The following is a 15,619-nucleotide window of genomic DNA, read 5'->3' as shown; positions in this document are numbered from 1 at the left end:
AGAGGATGCAGGTCAGAAACCAGAATGCTTATTGGAATGGGGGTTGGCAGTGAAAACACTGCTCTTTCACCAGAGATTTCGTTGAACGAGCCCCCTTCTCTGCTCCTCAGGTTCCCCATGTGCAAAATTAGAGACGTGAAACAGATGGCCTTCAATGACCCTCCCAGTTCTGAAATTCGTGATTCTGAGTAAGAAAACCCAGTGCAGGAAATCTATTACACCATAGCTGTCCTGTTCCATTAGTCCAAATGCATCTACACTCATCAAAATGGGTTTTGACTCGCAGGGACCAAATGTCTTCATTTAGAAGAGACGGGAAAGGCAGCCTTGCAAATTACACCATTTCTCCCACCTCCATTATGCTCGGAGCAGTCTGCCAGTGCTGTGACAACCCAACAGCACGCAGCCAATTGGAGCAGAAAAGACAATAACCTTAATGGGGAGGAATTGGGAGCAGGGAGACGCCACAGATTGTATTAGGAGAAATGAAATAATATTTAATTTCCCTGGTCATAAATAATCTGTCTGCCCACATTATGAGCATATCAAAGTTGACAGGGAAAATATTCACCAACATGGGAAAAAAGGTCATTATTTTTTCATTATTAGTGGGTAAAGAAGGTGGGGGGTGGGGGATACCAAAATGCTTTTTCTCTCTCTCCCTCTGACAGATGGAACTGCAGTAGCAGAGGAACTCAGAGGAGCTGGTAATCCTCACAATTTGTCATCAAGAGAATAGCAATGACTGTGACAATTCCTCATTCATATTGGTAAGGTTGTTTATAGGTTTCAAAATGTTCCTCTATTTGTTTGCTCAGAAGCACCTGGCTATGTGAAAAGGGTTAGTCAGTTTAGAGATAAGGGCACTGAGGCTCAAGGATTGATGAAATATTTTGGCAGGTAACTCAAAAAGCAGAGAAGTGACCCCAAACTTGACTTTACCTTTCTGCCTTCAAATTTTGGCTATAAAAGTAAACAAACAACCTGTACTATTTATATGCAATTTATGGGGTTTTATTTAAATTTGCTTTTTTTAAACTTACATTTATTTTAAAGGATACTTTAACTAGTACCATCATAAATGGAAGGTTCAAATCACTTGCCTAAAATAGAAGTATATTCAATTCTCTTTACTCTTGAAGATATGTGCTACAAAGTGTCGACAGACACAGAAATGACAAATGCTAACCCATTGCATGTAGGGGAAATACAGGGTTAGGTTCCCACAAGCCTCAGGTCCCACAATTTCATCGATACATAACCTTTTTATCTATGTGTTTCTGTTTTAAGACACCCTATTTAACATGTACTGTTGAATTAATACATGCTGTTGATTTAATCTATATTGTTGATCACTAATGTGCAGTTCACTCCACCTCGTGCCTGAATGAAGCCAGTCTGACACACACATTTTCTCTGTCAGGCACTTTCTTTTGCTTAGGAACACAAGATTGCACTTTCAGCACTGTGCTCAGGGGCTGAATTAGACGGAAAAAACACCAACAATAAAATCCTACAAAAATACAAAAAAGATATATATATATGTGGCTCTAAATGGACCATGAAAAGCCTAGTTTTTTTTACAATATTAGGTCTGAAACAAGAAGGCAGAGTGTCACCATGTTTAACCCCATTGGGAACATAAGAGTGGTGTGATTCAGTTTTTTTTTCCTCACCACTCACTCTGCATATGTTCACAAATGGCAGCAAATTTCTGCAAGTATTGATTTTGGGATTGCAAATAAGTTTTGGCAAGTAGGTGAATTCTCAAATATGAAATCTGCAAATAATGAGTATTGATTATATCTTTAAAATTAAATCCAATAGAGACAATTAAATTTTATTGAATCCTTGTAGATATTCTGGCTGGTCCCAGACTCTCAGTATGAGACTTATTTTTTCTTTGTCAAAAATGGAGGATAAAATTAGGTGTTAAAGATCTATTAGCCCCAATCTGGGAGTTTCTCTTGAACTTAACCTGAATAATTGAAAGAAAATTAAAATGAAAATAATTTTCTCATCCTGTGATTCACTTTTCTTAGTGTTAGATTAATGTACCACCTGCAATATTCTGAGAACCTTTTCAATCACCATAAGCATTAGGTATGAGCATTTGGAGGACGCCAACCCTACAAAGTCACCTTTTAGGAAGCATTGTGCTAGATATAAAAATCACCCAGATGTCCTGAACCTCAGGTTTTCCTCAATATCGTGGCAGGGAAAAAATGGCTATTTTTCCTCTTCAGACTCTGGCCACAAGGCTGAAGCTAACTCACCTATTTTGACAGTTCATTGGACCACTGAGCTTACTTTGCATTCCATTCTAGTTCCTGAGATAAACTCTTTACTTATGAGATGTGCAGAAGACTGAAGTAAATCATGGGAGTTCAACTGGTTGACCCTGTCTCCCCTATATGTCTAATAATTTCTTCCATGCTCCACAAAATCCAGAGAAAGAAATACTGCTCCCCTTTCAAAACAGGCCTCAGAAATCATTTCACCCCCTAGTTTTCTTTTGCTGAGTTCAGAGCTCAGTCTGAACTCAGCAGAAGAAAGTCATCTTTTGCTATCAATTTCTCTGTTGGTGGGAAGAGACCTTTTCTGGATTAGATTCTTGTATTTAATCAGCTCAAGCACAGATTCTCCTTTCTCTTAGATTGGCCCCAAACTGCTTTCTGTTAGCAACTTGTGCAATTATTGCACACAGCAAACACTTACTCCATTTAGATAGATGGTATAAATGAATGAGAAAATGAGATTTGAAGTACTAATCATAATAAACTAAGCCAACAGTTTATTGACTTTTTATGATCAACATTGCTGGGGTGGAAAAAATGAGGATTAACTAAGGTTCAAAAAATGGATTCTAGGTTCAGATTTGTCAAGTACTGAGAGTCCAAACAAGTCATTTAGCCTCATAACTGTGACCTTGTCCAGTCCTATGGGCCAAGTCACAGAGGTTCACTGCAAGGACATTTGGATTTGTGAAGATATTCTTCTGGTCCTGCCAGTTATCACAAAAGGGACAAAGGGAAATGTCTTCAGTTGGTTTGTTTTTTTTTTTGCTTTTCAGTTTTGTATTTATAAAATAATATTTATAATAACTATATAAGAGGACCATTGTGAGTAATAAATGTAGTTTTTGAGTTTCACTAAGAGCATAAAGCACATAGAAAATCATTAGTCCACAAGAGATTCTTTCAATTAAACCTCAGATTTACCATCAATAATGGGTAAGTTTTGCCATTTGGAGGGAAAGGATATAACAGAATGGTGAGAGATGAGGCTTTAGTGACAAATAGGCTAGGGCTCCAGTTTCTCTTCTGCCACCTACTATGCTTACGAACTTAATGTAAAACTCAGGTTCCCCACCCCTTTATACAATAAATGATTATAAAATAAACTTCAGAAGAAGTTGTGGTGACTGAAGTATGTATGGCACTTAGTGCCTGAAAGGATCAATAAATGGTGGTTTTTACTTTAATTTATTTATTGTTTCTCTTAGAATCTGAGAGCAGCTGACAACAACCTATCTTAATCAAGAGAAAATCGGCATGCTTTATATACTCTTCAGAGAATCAACTGTTAAAACACACTAAAACCTGCCCATCGAAGGATCACAAACCCTTAGGGTTGAGAGGACATCGGAGAGCATCTAACCCACTCTGTACCATGCATGAATGACCATAAAGATAACCCAGATAAATATTCACCTTGCTTTTTTCTCAATGCCTTCAGTCAATCCAGAAGACACTGACTCTATGGAGACAGCCCATCCAATTGCCTTGAAGCTTCCTTTGTTAAGAAGTTTAGCCCTGGTTGGTGTAGCTCAGTGGATTGAGTGCGGGCCTGTGAACCTAAGGGTTGCTGGTTCAATTCCCAGTCAGGGCACAAGCCTGGGTTGCCAGTCTGGCCCCCAGTAGGGGGCACATGAGAAACAACTACACATTGATATTTCTCTCCCTCCTTCCTCCCTTCCCTTTTTTCTAAAAATAAATAAATAAAATCTTTAAAATACTTGGGAACTTCACTATTAAAAAAGAAAAAATGTTTATAATTAAGTCAGCTGTATTCTGTCACCAAATAAATGACTTTCACCCCCTAGGTCCTGGTTCTGCTACGAGATACAGAGCCCCTCTGAGCCTCTCTGAATGCTCTGTAGGACCTGAAGACTGTTGTCCTACCCTGTGGCAGTTATGAGTTAGGGGCTAGGATTTCGGTCAGATGGACATGGTTTAAACCCAAGGCACCTTTTACTTCTAACTGGGTGATGTTAAAAATTGTTACCTAACTCACGAAATCTGTGTCATCAGTTTTACTACAGGGATGTATGCACGTGTGCATGCACACACACGTGCAACTCCCCTCAGACCAAGTTGTGACAATTACATAAAATGGTGCATTCGAAGTTGCCAGGACAGTGCCTAGCACAAAACAAGTATGTACGAGGTTGTAGCCATGTGTTAACCATTGTTGTAATAAAATAAATCTGATCTTCCCCCCTGGTGTCCTGTGTTCCAGATTGCATATCTCCCTGATTTGTAGTTTTCTCATTCACTCTCCTAGTTTCTCTTTCCTGGATATGCCCTCTAAAAGCATGATTCAGAATGAATCTTCATGTTTCAGGCAATCTGATCAGAGCAGAACAAAGGAGAACAGATAGCTCAGTCCTTAAGAGGTCTAACATCACCTTCCTTCTATCAGAGTTACATCATGCCACAGATTAATATTGAGTTTATGGTCAACTAATTATCCAGGGCTTTTTCTTTCCTTTGTTCTTTAACTTTTCATGCTAAAACACGTTTCATCAAATTCAACAGGATGAAGAAAAAAGGCCAGGACAGATTCTGTTACTCGCCCAAGGTTATGCTAAGGTTGGGCCGGCGTTTCAGCCCAGAAAACAGGCCTGCCAATGCCCCAGACTGCCAGCAGACTGTGAGAAGAGACTGCTGCTCGCAACCAAGTCTGCTGTCTCTCACACTGCGGTTTCACAGGGGTGACAGTTTTACATTCTTGCATTTTCATTTCACTTCTGGGGCCCAGAGGCCATTCTCTGAGTGAGAAGAGGGATGGATTCAAGGAGTGAGAATGTGGCCCAAATGCATAAGAAGTGGCTTTTCTCTTCCTGGAGGCAAGTCGCTTTCCCAGGGGTGACTCCAATGACTGCTTCCTACTGCAGACTCACTGACCCTCACTGTCTATGGGACAGTCAGCCTGGACAGCCCACAGTGGCCCTCACCCCAGTGGGTAGAGAAACTAGGCAGTGAGACTTCCGGCCATGTCTCTCTCATCTCTGATGTGCCCCTGGATACTCTCCATCCAAGGCCCCTGGATGCCTTCAATGCCTCTATTTTCTCTCTCCATCAGCATCCTTCCTCCCAAATAAAGCATCATTGGTTTCCCTTCCAGATTGTCTAACAGCTGCTCCTGATAAGTACCCAAGCAGCAGAGTTTCTGTAGGAAATAAAGCATGACCTGCAGCTGGCTGTGCTTACTGAAGAGAAATAGACACTGTTCAAACTCAAGAGAGAGAATTTTGAATTCAGCAGGGGAGCGGAGGGCAATAGGATGCAAGGAACAGATCCGATTCAAGGAGTAGAATACCAGAGACCTATACAGTAATTTCAAAACATTCTGATTATCAGATAAAAAAATACAGATTTGTGGATTTCAAAAACAGAAAAATTATCATGAATCAAGAAGCGTATCACATAATTATAAAGAGATCAATTCTTCAAGGGGAAATAATAGTTCTAAATGTGTATGCACCTAAAAATAGAGCCAAGTACAAATAAGAGTTGCAATTTATTAGGCAAAGACAGAAGGAACTGAAGGAATAAGAGATATATCCACTATTATAATTGAAAAAGTCAATACTGCTTTTTTTCAGTAATTGGTAGATCAAGTAGATAGAAAATCAGTAAGGATATAGTTGACCTAGACAGCACAATCAATCAATCAAATTTATCCAGCTGACACTTATAGAATATTCCATTAACAACAGCAGAATACATATTCTTCTCAAGCTTGTAAAGACATTCACCAAGATACCACATTATGGGCCATAACACATATATTGAAACATTAAAAGAATAGAAATAATACAAAGCATGCTCTCTGACCACAATGGAATTAAGAAAGAAATCAATATCTGAAAAGTAAATGTGGAATCCTCAAATATTTTAAGATACAGAATACTTCTAAATAGTACATCGGTCAAAGATGATGTCATAAGAGAAATTTTAAAACATTTTGAATTAAATAAAAATTGAAATACAACTGATTAAAATGTGTGGGATGAAATGAAAGTAGTATTAAGAGTAACATTTATAGCATTAAATGTATATTTTAGAAAGGAAGAAAGATATAAAATAAAAAACATAAATTTCCACCTCATAAAAATAGAAAAGTAAAAGCAAATTAAGTCTGAAACAAGCAGAATAAAGTAATTAACATAAATCAGAGCAAAAAAATCTATGAAAATGAAAACAAGAAAACAATAGAGAGAATCAATACAACCAAAAATTGTTTACTTGAAAAGAGCAATAAAATTGATAAACATCTAGCCAGGCTAACTACCCTGAAGGAAAAAGGCACAAATTACAAATATTAGAAATGTAAGCTGAGCCATCATTACCGACACTTTGGACATTAAAAGGAAAATAAAGGAAAAGTACAAAAAAATATACCCAGGAATTTTATAATCTAGATGAAATTCACAAAGCTGTAAAAGGACTAAAAATGTATGCAAGGAAAAAAAATCTAAATATAACTACACATATTGAAAATTGAATTAATAATTAACATGTCTCTCAAAATCACCAGGCCAGGTTAGTTTTACAGGTGAATTCTAGTAAACATTGCAAAAACCAATGATGCCAATTCTCCAGAATCTCTTCCAGAAAATGGAAGTGGAGAGAACGTTTCTTAATTCATTCTAGGAAGTTAGCATTACCTTAAAAAGAAGACCTGATAAAGACAAGAAAGGGAAACTATAGACCAATATTGCTGATGAACATAAATCAAAAGTTTCTCAATAAAGTATTACCAAACTAAATATAGTAATGTATATTAAGAATTAAGCAATACCAGTAAATGTGATTTATTCCAGATAGGCAAGGCTGGCCCCTAAACTAATCAATTTTATGCACTAAATAGCAAGCCAAAGAAGACAACTCACATGATCGTATCAAGTGATGGAGAAAAAGCATTTGACAATTTCCAACACCCCCATCAGGATAAATACTCTCAGCAAACTAAGAATAGATGGCAGTCTTCAACTTGATAAAGAATATCTACAAAAAACCACAGCTATAGCTCAAATTATACCAAATGATCAGAAACTACACACTTACCCCTGAGATCAGAACAAGGCCAAGATGTTGTCATAGTTTGTCACTGCAAATACAATATCCCCAAATAGGTCAATCTGTCTTGTATATAGCATCAATGTTTGGATGAGGACTTATAATTTTGATATAAAATACCATGCTTTTTTCAAAACCTTATAATTGATCTATTGGGGTCATATTTAACAAGAATCTCTGTAACACAAGGTCCTAATTCTCTAAGATTGTGAATTATTGGTTATATATACTTTTTTTCTTTTATATATGAGCACTTGAGCCATTCCTCCTTGTAAGGCAGATGTTTAACATTAGTTCCCCCCATGTAGGGATCCAGTTTTCCCAGCACCATTTGTTAAATGATTTGTCTTTTCCCCATTGGTTTTAGTACCATCTCCATCATATTGCTTCATAAATATGGGTCAGATTCAAGCTCTTTATACTCTTCCTCAGGAATCTTTAAATTCTTTTTCTTCACTAGTTTGGTTGACCTTTGCTATTTAAATCCATCACTTTTTATTACTATGACTTTGTTTTCCTGTCTGATTGGAACAATCTCGCCTTTTTGTTTTTCTTTTGTCAAGTTCACTTAGGTCTTTGTGAAAGTTTTGTTTTTCTATGTACATTTTAGAAAACTTGTCAAAGTCTTCAAAATGTTTAAGGTAAATGTTAAAATTTCTCAGTGTTTCAGGATTGAAGGCAATTTTACAAATGCCATTCAGCATCTCTTTAGTGCTTGGCAAAACTGGATAACATGTAGGGGTCATTTCCCATGAGTCAGACCCTGTGCTGAATGCTTTACATGCTTTACTGCATACATTTCTCATGGAAACTCCAAAATAACTGCAAGCTATTAGCCTTGTTTCATCTAGGACACACAGAAAAGTTAAGGTTATTTGTCAAACTCACTATCTTAGAAAGGATCACACAAGATTCAACCCAGTCAGTTTGGCTCTAGAACAAGGTCTTAGCCATATATTGTTCTTCAGGTAATTGAACAATTAGAGCTTAAAACCCTGTGGAGTAGGTTCCATTTCCCCTAGGATGACAATCATCAACACTTCCATACTCTCTTATCCCTAATGGAAATCCTAGATTCTTCCTTGGAACTCCCATGACTCTTTGGGACCATGAATTTACAGCATGAAGAATTGAAATATTTTCTTGTATGGCATGGCAGCTTTGGGATAAATAGAATAACATCTCCTTCCCATTCCCACCCAAATGTTACTCAGCTCTGGGTGAATTTGACATGCAACTCAGTGGAAGGAGTATTAATGTTTAAACTGTATGGGTAATAAAAGGGTAAAAAGAAGGAAGATATGATGACCCCATGCAAAAGAGTTTATTCATCTTTAGGAATTTGATTATGGCTAGTTATAAACATGCTTCTTGGTATCCTATTCTCAACCTGTGGAGGGTAAGCCCTCATCTTCCTAAATCCCATGACTGCCTGAATGTTTGACCTCAGATGACACCACTGTGTCTGAATGGGGACATTACCTTTGCATCCCATTCCCTTTTCCTCTTTTCTGTGGGGATACATTATAGACTTTGTGCCAAGAGGAATAATAGTTGACATTTCAATTAATTTAAAATTTGTGTTTCATTTCTGTAATATCCACTATCGACAATGTATTTCACTATTTTCACTAAGCTCTCAAAGGAAAAATTTAAAAAATTAGTGGCTAAAGTTAGGTTGCATAAAGTCTTTGGTGGCTTCATTTTAGCAGCCCTCCAATTCATGAGTTGATTATTAACATAATAGAACATCTGTTTATCTGTGCTCAGGTCTTACCTTCCCCCAGACTGTGAGCTACATCTGTGCCCGCTGAGATTTGTCTTCACTTTGTACATGATCAGTTAACTCAAATTTAGCCTTCCTGACATCTCAAGAATATGAATACAATGAGAAAATTTGCATTTACTATTTTAACATTAATTTATATAATTGATATATAAATTAATAATATATTTAATTAATATTATAATAATAGAACAAAATATTAAGTGAATTGTACAATATGTAAACCTAGAATTACTATAGGGTTTTAAGTTAGTGTGTGTGTGTGCGCATGTGTATACATATATCTATATATACATATATATATAACACTTCTAAAATATGATTAGTTATAGAGAAAAATGCATAGAAATGCTTCGAAGTGAAATAGTGGTTATCTCTGAATGGTGGAGTCATGGAGACTTATTATTTATACTCTATTTATTTTCCACATTTTATGCATAGAGCATTGATGTAGTAATGGCTAGTTGTTCGCCAAAATACATGCTCTCCTTCCATAGTATAGTACTTGCTAAAAGAAGACTACTGAGCAGGAACTACATTTCTCAGTACACATTCATCCTGTGTGTCTGGACTGGGTCATGTGACTCCATGCTTGCTTATGAAATGCAAGAGCATGGAATGCATGTCACCTAAGTCCTGAGAGAGTCAAAGATGCAGGTGTGCCTTTTCTATTCACTGGTTCCTTCAATGGTAACTCTGAGGTCATGAAAGATGTCAGAGCCTCACAATTAAAAGAATTTGTGTCTCAAACTTACCATTTGGAAGCTGCCAGCTAAACAAGGACATCTACATTGATAAATCATATAGGCAAAAAATAAAAAAAACTTCTATTGGTTATTAACACTTCTATTGGTAATCAATTCCCTTTTCCCTAGTTCTAGGAATAGAACATTTAAGAAAAATTATTTTAGATAGGTAATTTTTAGGGAGGTGATCCAGGGAGCAAGCATGAAAGATCAGTGAAGTAGGTCAGAGGAAGAGGAAAAGAGAATGCAAGGATGCCTCACTGAGCTGACCATCAGTGCAGACAACTGGTGCTCAATGACACCAGTGTGCACTCATCTCAGCATTATCTGCTTATAAGAGAGAAGGAGGCATTCATATATCTGTTCTCAGCTAGCACTGGTCAAAAGCTGATCCTTTGGACATTGACCCTGGCTTCCAGGTTGCCCACATTCCCAAGCAAAATACAGGGTCTGGCAGAAGTAACACCTACTTGAGTGTGCTTGGTAGGGTAATAATTTATTGTTTTAATTTGAACATTTCACCTAAAATGTCACACGATGTGCTTGAGAGTGATATTATTATGTTACAGAATTACATGCTTATATGTTGCAATAAAAGATTTTGTAATAAAAAGGGAGCATTATTTGTGCTGGATCCTGTATTTGATGTAGGTGGTCCTTGATATGTAGTCAGAGAAGTCCTGGGGCAAAAAGCTAGAGGTGCCTTAATACATGTTTGAGGCAAGGTATGGCCAGGTTACACCTGCCATGGCTGGAATAAGAGGTGAGGTCCAAAGGATTTGAAGTGGTGCACGGAGGGGTTTCATAGTAACTGACAATGTATATATGAGGTCTGTCTGGAAAAAGTCTAACTGCTGTTAATACAACATGCATGACTTGTGTGACACCAATAAAGAGAGTGGACTGGAATGTGTATGCATGAACAATGACGCCTTCACTGTATTGGTCAGTAGGGGGTGGGTAGACACCATTGAGTGAGCATATGTACTGGGTGGCCATTGCATTCAAAATGTCTGAGCCAGTATAGCAATGAGTCTGCATCAAATTTTGCATTAAGTGTAAACATTCCTCTGCAAAAACTATTCAGATGATTCAAAAGGCCGCAGCTATGGGCAACTGCTGATTGGCAGCTTCATCATGACACAACATGCCCATTCATGCGTCATGTCTCATGCAGAGTTTCTTGGCAAAACATCAAATCACCCAGGTGATTCATCCCCTCCTATAGCCCAGATTTGGTGCCCTGTGAGTTCTGGCTTTTCCCAAAACTAAAATCACCTTTGAAAGGGAAGAGATTTCAGACCCTCAATGAGGTCCAAGAAAATATGATGGGGCAGCTGATGGCAACTGGGAGAACTATGTGAGGTACCAAGGTGGCTACTTTGAAGGGGACTGGAGCATCACTGTCCTACATACAATGTTTCCTGTATCGTATCTCTTATTCAATAAATGTCTCTATATTGCATAGTACATGGCTGGATACTTTCTGGACAGATCCCTGTACAATTGACTTTTTACAGTATCTATGGTACCTTATCTTAACTAAAATAAGCTATATTACCCTTGTAATCAGAAGATTTCACATGTACACACACTTTTTTGTTTGGTTCTGTAAAATAGCTCAGAATCCTTATTACACTTACCTCTTTTGATTCGCATTAGAAACACAACTGCCAAGAGGGACATGCTACACATCTCAGAGTCTTACTTCATTTCTTTCTCAACTTATTTAACCACCAAAGTTCATCAATTCAACCTTCAAAACAACATTTAGAGCTGTCCCTCCTTCCATATCTTTTGCCCCTTCTTTAGTTGGGCCCTTTTTCTGCTCATGCCTCAAATATAGCTAGAGACTCCAATATCCTCTATTTCAGGTAGAATTCCTCTACCTAAAATTAAATGGGGGTGTGGTAAAAATTCTGCTTAAAACTTATGTCAGAGGCTCTCCGTGAAGAATTCTACATGTTTCATTATCCGATCCTAAAACACATCTCTAGCCCATCCTTAATCATGCCCTGGGCTACATGGGCACTTGGGGTAGACAATAGCAACACTCAGGAACCCCATGTCTTTCAATGACACCCTGATTTTGCACATGTCTCTCTGTAGTGCCTCATTTTTACCCAGAGCAGGAGGTGGTCAATGATAGCCCTTAAACCAAACCCATTCTACAACCCATGAGCTAAGAATGCTTTTTTTTTTAACCTTTTTAAATGATTGAAAAGAATTAAGATAATAATGTTTGAGACACATGAAAATGATATGAGATTCAACTTTCTGTACCACAGGTCTTGTGGGAAAACATCCTCCACGTTTGTTTATTGAGTTATAGGTTGTCAGTGACTACTTTGCCGCTACAAAGGCAGAGACCTGTAGCACACAAAGTCAAAAGTATTTATTGCCTCTCTTTTTTTCACAGAAAACATATGTTGGGAATGTCTACCCTTCCTTCAAACTCTGACCATGAAGGGCCATTGCACAACCCTATTCCTACAACAGATAGTTTTTACATCCAAGAAAGCACTATGTTCACCTAATGTAAACTGTGCCTCCAAATACCTTCTCTCCACTGCTATCACATTTCCTTCTTGGGAGCCAAGGTTATGCCTTATTTATCTCTGATTATCCCCTGCCTGCCAGAATGGTGCCAGGTACATGGTACAGGCTTAGTCATCACTGCATGCCCTGCTTCCAGATGCCATGCTTCCTTTTCCAGAACCTGGTGGTTAGGAGCATAGGTTTTGGAGTTGAACTGCTTGAGTTTGATGCTGGGTCTGGCATGTAAAGCTGTACAACCTTGGACAAGTTACTTGAACCCCTCTAAGCCTCCATAACCTCATCTAAGAACCAACGATAATAGTAGTAACTGCTTCATAGACCTGTAATGAGGACTACACGCAGTAACATAGGCAACATGCTAAGCACAGTGCAAGCACAGAGTATATTTTCAGTTTTTATTGTCTACTATTATGATGATTATATATTTCCTAAAGCTTAAATGAAGCCGTCTTCCAGGAGACATTGCTGATCAAACAATATCCCCTATAAACACAGTTTCATGACATTACTTGTATTTTTTAAGTCATTTTAGTGTGCTCACGTGTTAAGTAAAATGGTGTGTTTGTTGAGGCAAGAAAAAATAAGCTGAAAAATAATCTTTTTATTTTATCTAAGAATCTCTCTCAATCGTGTTTTTCTTACATCTATCTTCTTCCCGCTGGGTTTGTTTTCCTCTTCTCTCCATAGTTCTTTCTGCTGGCGATCTATGTCTCTCCTTGCTTTCCCAACTTGCTTGATTACTTCATTTCACTTCTTCACCCCCTTCAGTCTTGTTTCACACCTCCTGCCCAGACCCCTTGCCTCTCCTATTTTCTCAGTGTTTTCCCTCTCTCCTTTGCCTTATCTTTTCTTTACTTTTTGTTTCTCCCTTTCTATTTCTCTTTATCACCTGCACTCTTTTTTTTGTCTTGCATGTAATCCCTTATTGCTTGAATTAAAAGTGTTTCTCTCTTTATTCATTTCACTCATCTCCTCCTCTTTTCCTCTCATTTCACTTTCTTTTTGTCATCTCCCTGTTATATCCCTGGTTTTTCTTCCCTTTTTTTTCATCTTCCTACTTTCTGCCTTCTCATGCCACCCACACTGGGTCCCCTCCCAAGCTCCAGTGTGGGGTAGAAGCTGCCCTGCCCCAGGATGACTTGTAGATCAGCAAAAAGTTATTAGTCACCCAGCAGAGGAAAAAGACAAGCTGTTTGAGAGAGCCTGGTGCTTGGGGAGCATCTCTAGGCCAGGCAGAAAATAGAGTGGTCAGGAAGGAAGAGAAGGTGGTGTTTAATGGAATGGAAATAAAATAGGTGAGAGAAAATGAGATGGAAAAACAGAGCCGTACGACACAAGAGAATTTAGTTGGAATGAGATTGTCATCAGATCAGCTGGGGGGAGAAAATAGAAACACAAGCCTGTTAGAGAGAATTCTTTGTCATAACCATGAGCTTTTTATTCTCAGCTCTCCTGCTTGGCTTCTCAACACTGTTTTGTTCTCTCCTAACCATTTTGTTTGGCTCTCCTCACCTGACTTTGCTATTTACCCCATCCTGTCTGATTCCATTTGTTGATTTACGTTCTTGGGGACTTGGGGCTGGCCAGGCATTGAGAAAGAAACCATGTGACACTGTGGTTAGATGCACAAATTCAGGAATCAGAGAGGACTTGGAATTTGGCTTTCAAAAATCACTGTTTCTGTCATCTAAGAATGGTGTAAAACTTCCTCTTCTCATTACCCAGCACACACTTGGGAACAGATTAACTTGGGACATAATCCTATTTCTTCTCTTTTTACCAGTTTTGTGATCGTGGCAATGAACTTCTCTGATCCCTTTTGTCCTTATCACAGGGGTAACACCACACTACTCACTCTCCTACATAAGGTTGATGTGAAGATTAAATGAGGTAATGGAGGTCAAGCACAAGATACAGTGCCTGGTGCATAGTCAGGCTCTATCAGTGTTCATTGTCTTATTATGAATATTTTAATACATGGTTCCATCCTTCTCTCACTGTACATTGAAGTCAGCCTTCCTGGATTACTTACACTCTATCTGTCCAGCCTTCTCACTCTGGACATATGCTCCTTGCACTATATAGCTCCTCTCCTTATTCAGGCCAGCCTCCCAGATTGGTGCCTGGGAAATGCTGTGATTTGCTCAGCAACAGTATCTGTATCCTGGCAGACTGTACAACTGCATTCAACCCCACCCATCCATCCCCACACCCTCCTTTCCTCTTGGTTCCTGAGGAAAAGAGAAAAAACGATTTAACCATTTCCCAGGAGAAATAGCCCACCCTGAGAATTCACCACTCCCAGCTTAAATAGATATTCACAATTAAATATACATCAAACAATCTTCTTACACCACATAAGTTTGGCTGTCAATGAGAGTCTCATCACAAAAACCTTTTCTTTCCATTTCTCTCCTCTCCACCCACAACTTCAACACCCCCTCAGCTTGCCTTTTGGAAATGCTCTTTATACCCACCCCATGCTTTTAACCCTGGTATTATGAGGGTGCAACGCAGCAGGAAATTTCCAAAGATAATTTCACTGATTCCCCCTAAATGCTTCATCTCAACATAATCAGGCAGCTAGCCTGTGAATCAAAAGGAGGCAGTGAGGTTTGCTGGACAAGCTGTGGACCTGAGATGCTGAAGCCACTCATTTGTAGGTTGACTCTTGCTAGTGTCTTGACTATACTTGACCTCAGTTTCCTCAAGGGCAGAATGCCAAGGATGCCTGCAGCTGCCCTTGGCTCCAGCATTCAGAATTCCCAACTCTACTCTGGTGAATATAGGTATTTACAGAGTCTTTCTTTCTACTTCGTGAATCCATTCCAAATCAGGGGCGTCCAACCTCTTGGTGACTCTGGGCCACACTAGAAGAAGAAGAGCTGTCTTGCACTACACATTAAATACACAAACACTAATGAAAACAAAAAAAAATCTCATAACATTTCAAGTAAAAAAATGTGTATTTACGATTTTGTGTTGGGCTGCATTCATAGCCATCCTGAGCCACATGCAGCCCATGGGTGGGACACCCCTGCATTCCTTGAATAAAAGCATAGCTTTCTGGAAAATTACCACTACTTTTGTCCTATTTCCTCCGATCATGACATGCAAATTCCAAAAGCATGCAAGTCTAGAGAGAGCTATGGAGAAAAACC

The sequence above is a fragment of the Phyllostomus hastatus genome, unplaced genomic scaffold (assembly GCF_019186645.2).
Source record: "Phyllostomus hastatus isolate PE091 unplaced genomic scaffold, TTU_PhHast_1.1 phas_contig_34, whole genome shotgun sequence".
In the NCBI taxonomy this organism is placed as follows: Eukaryota; Metazoa; Chordata; class Mammalia; order Chiroptera; family Phyllostomidae; genus Phyllostomus; species Phyllostomus hastatus.
This window is presented reverse-complemented; position numbering follows the sequence as displayed.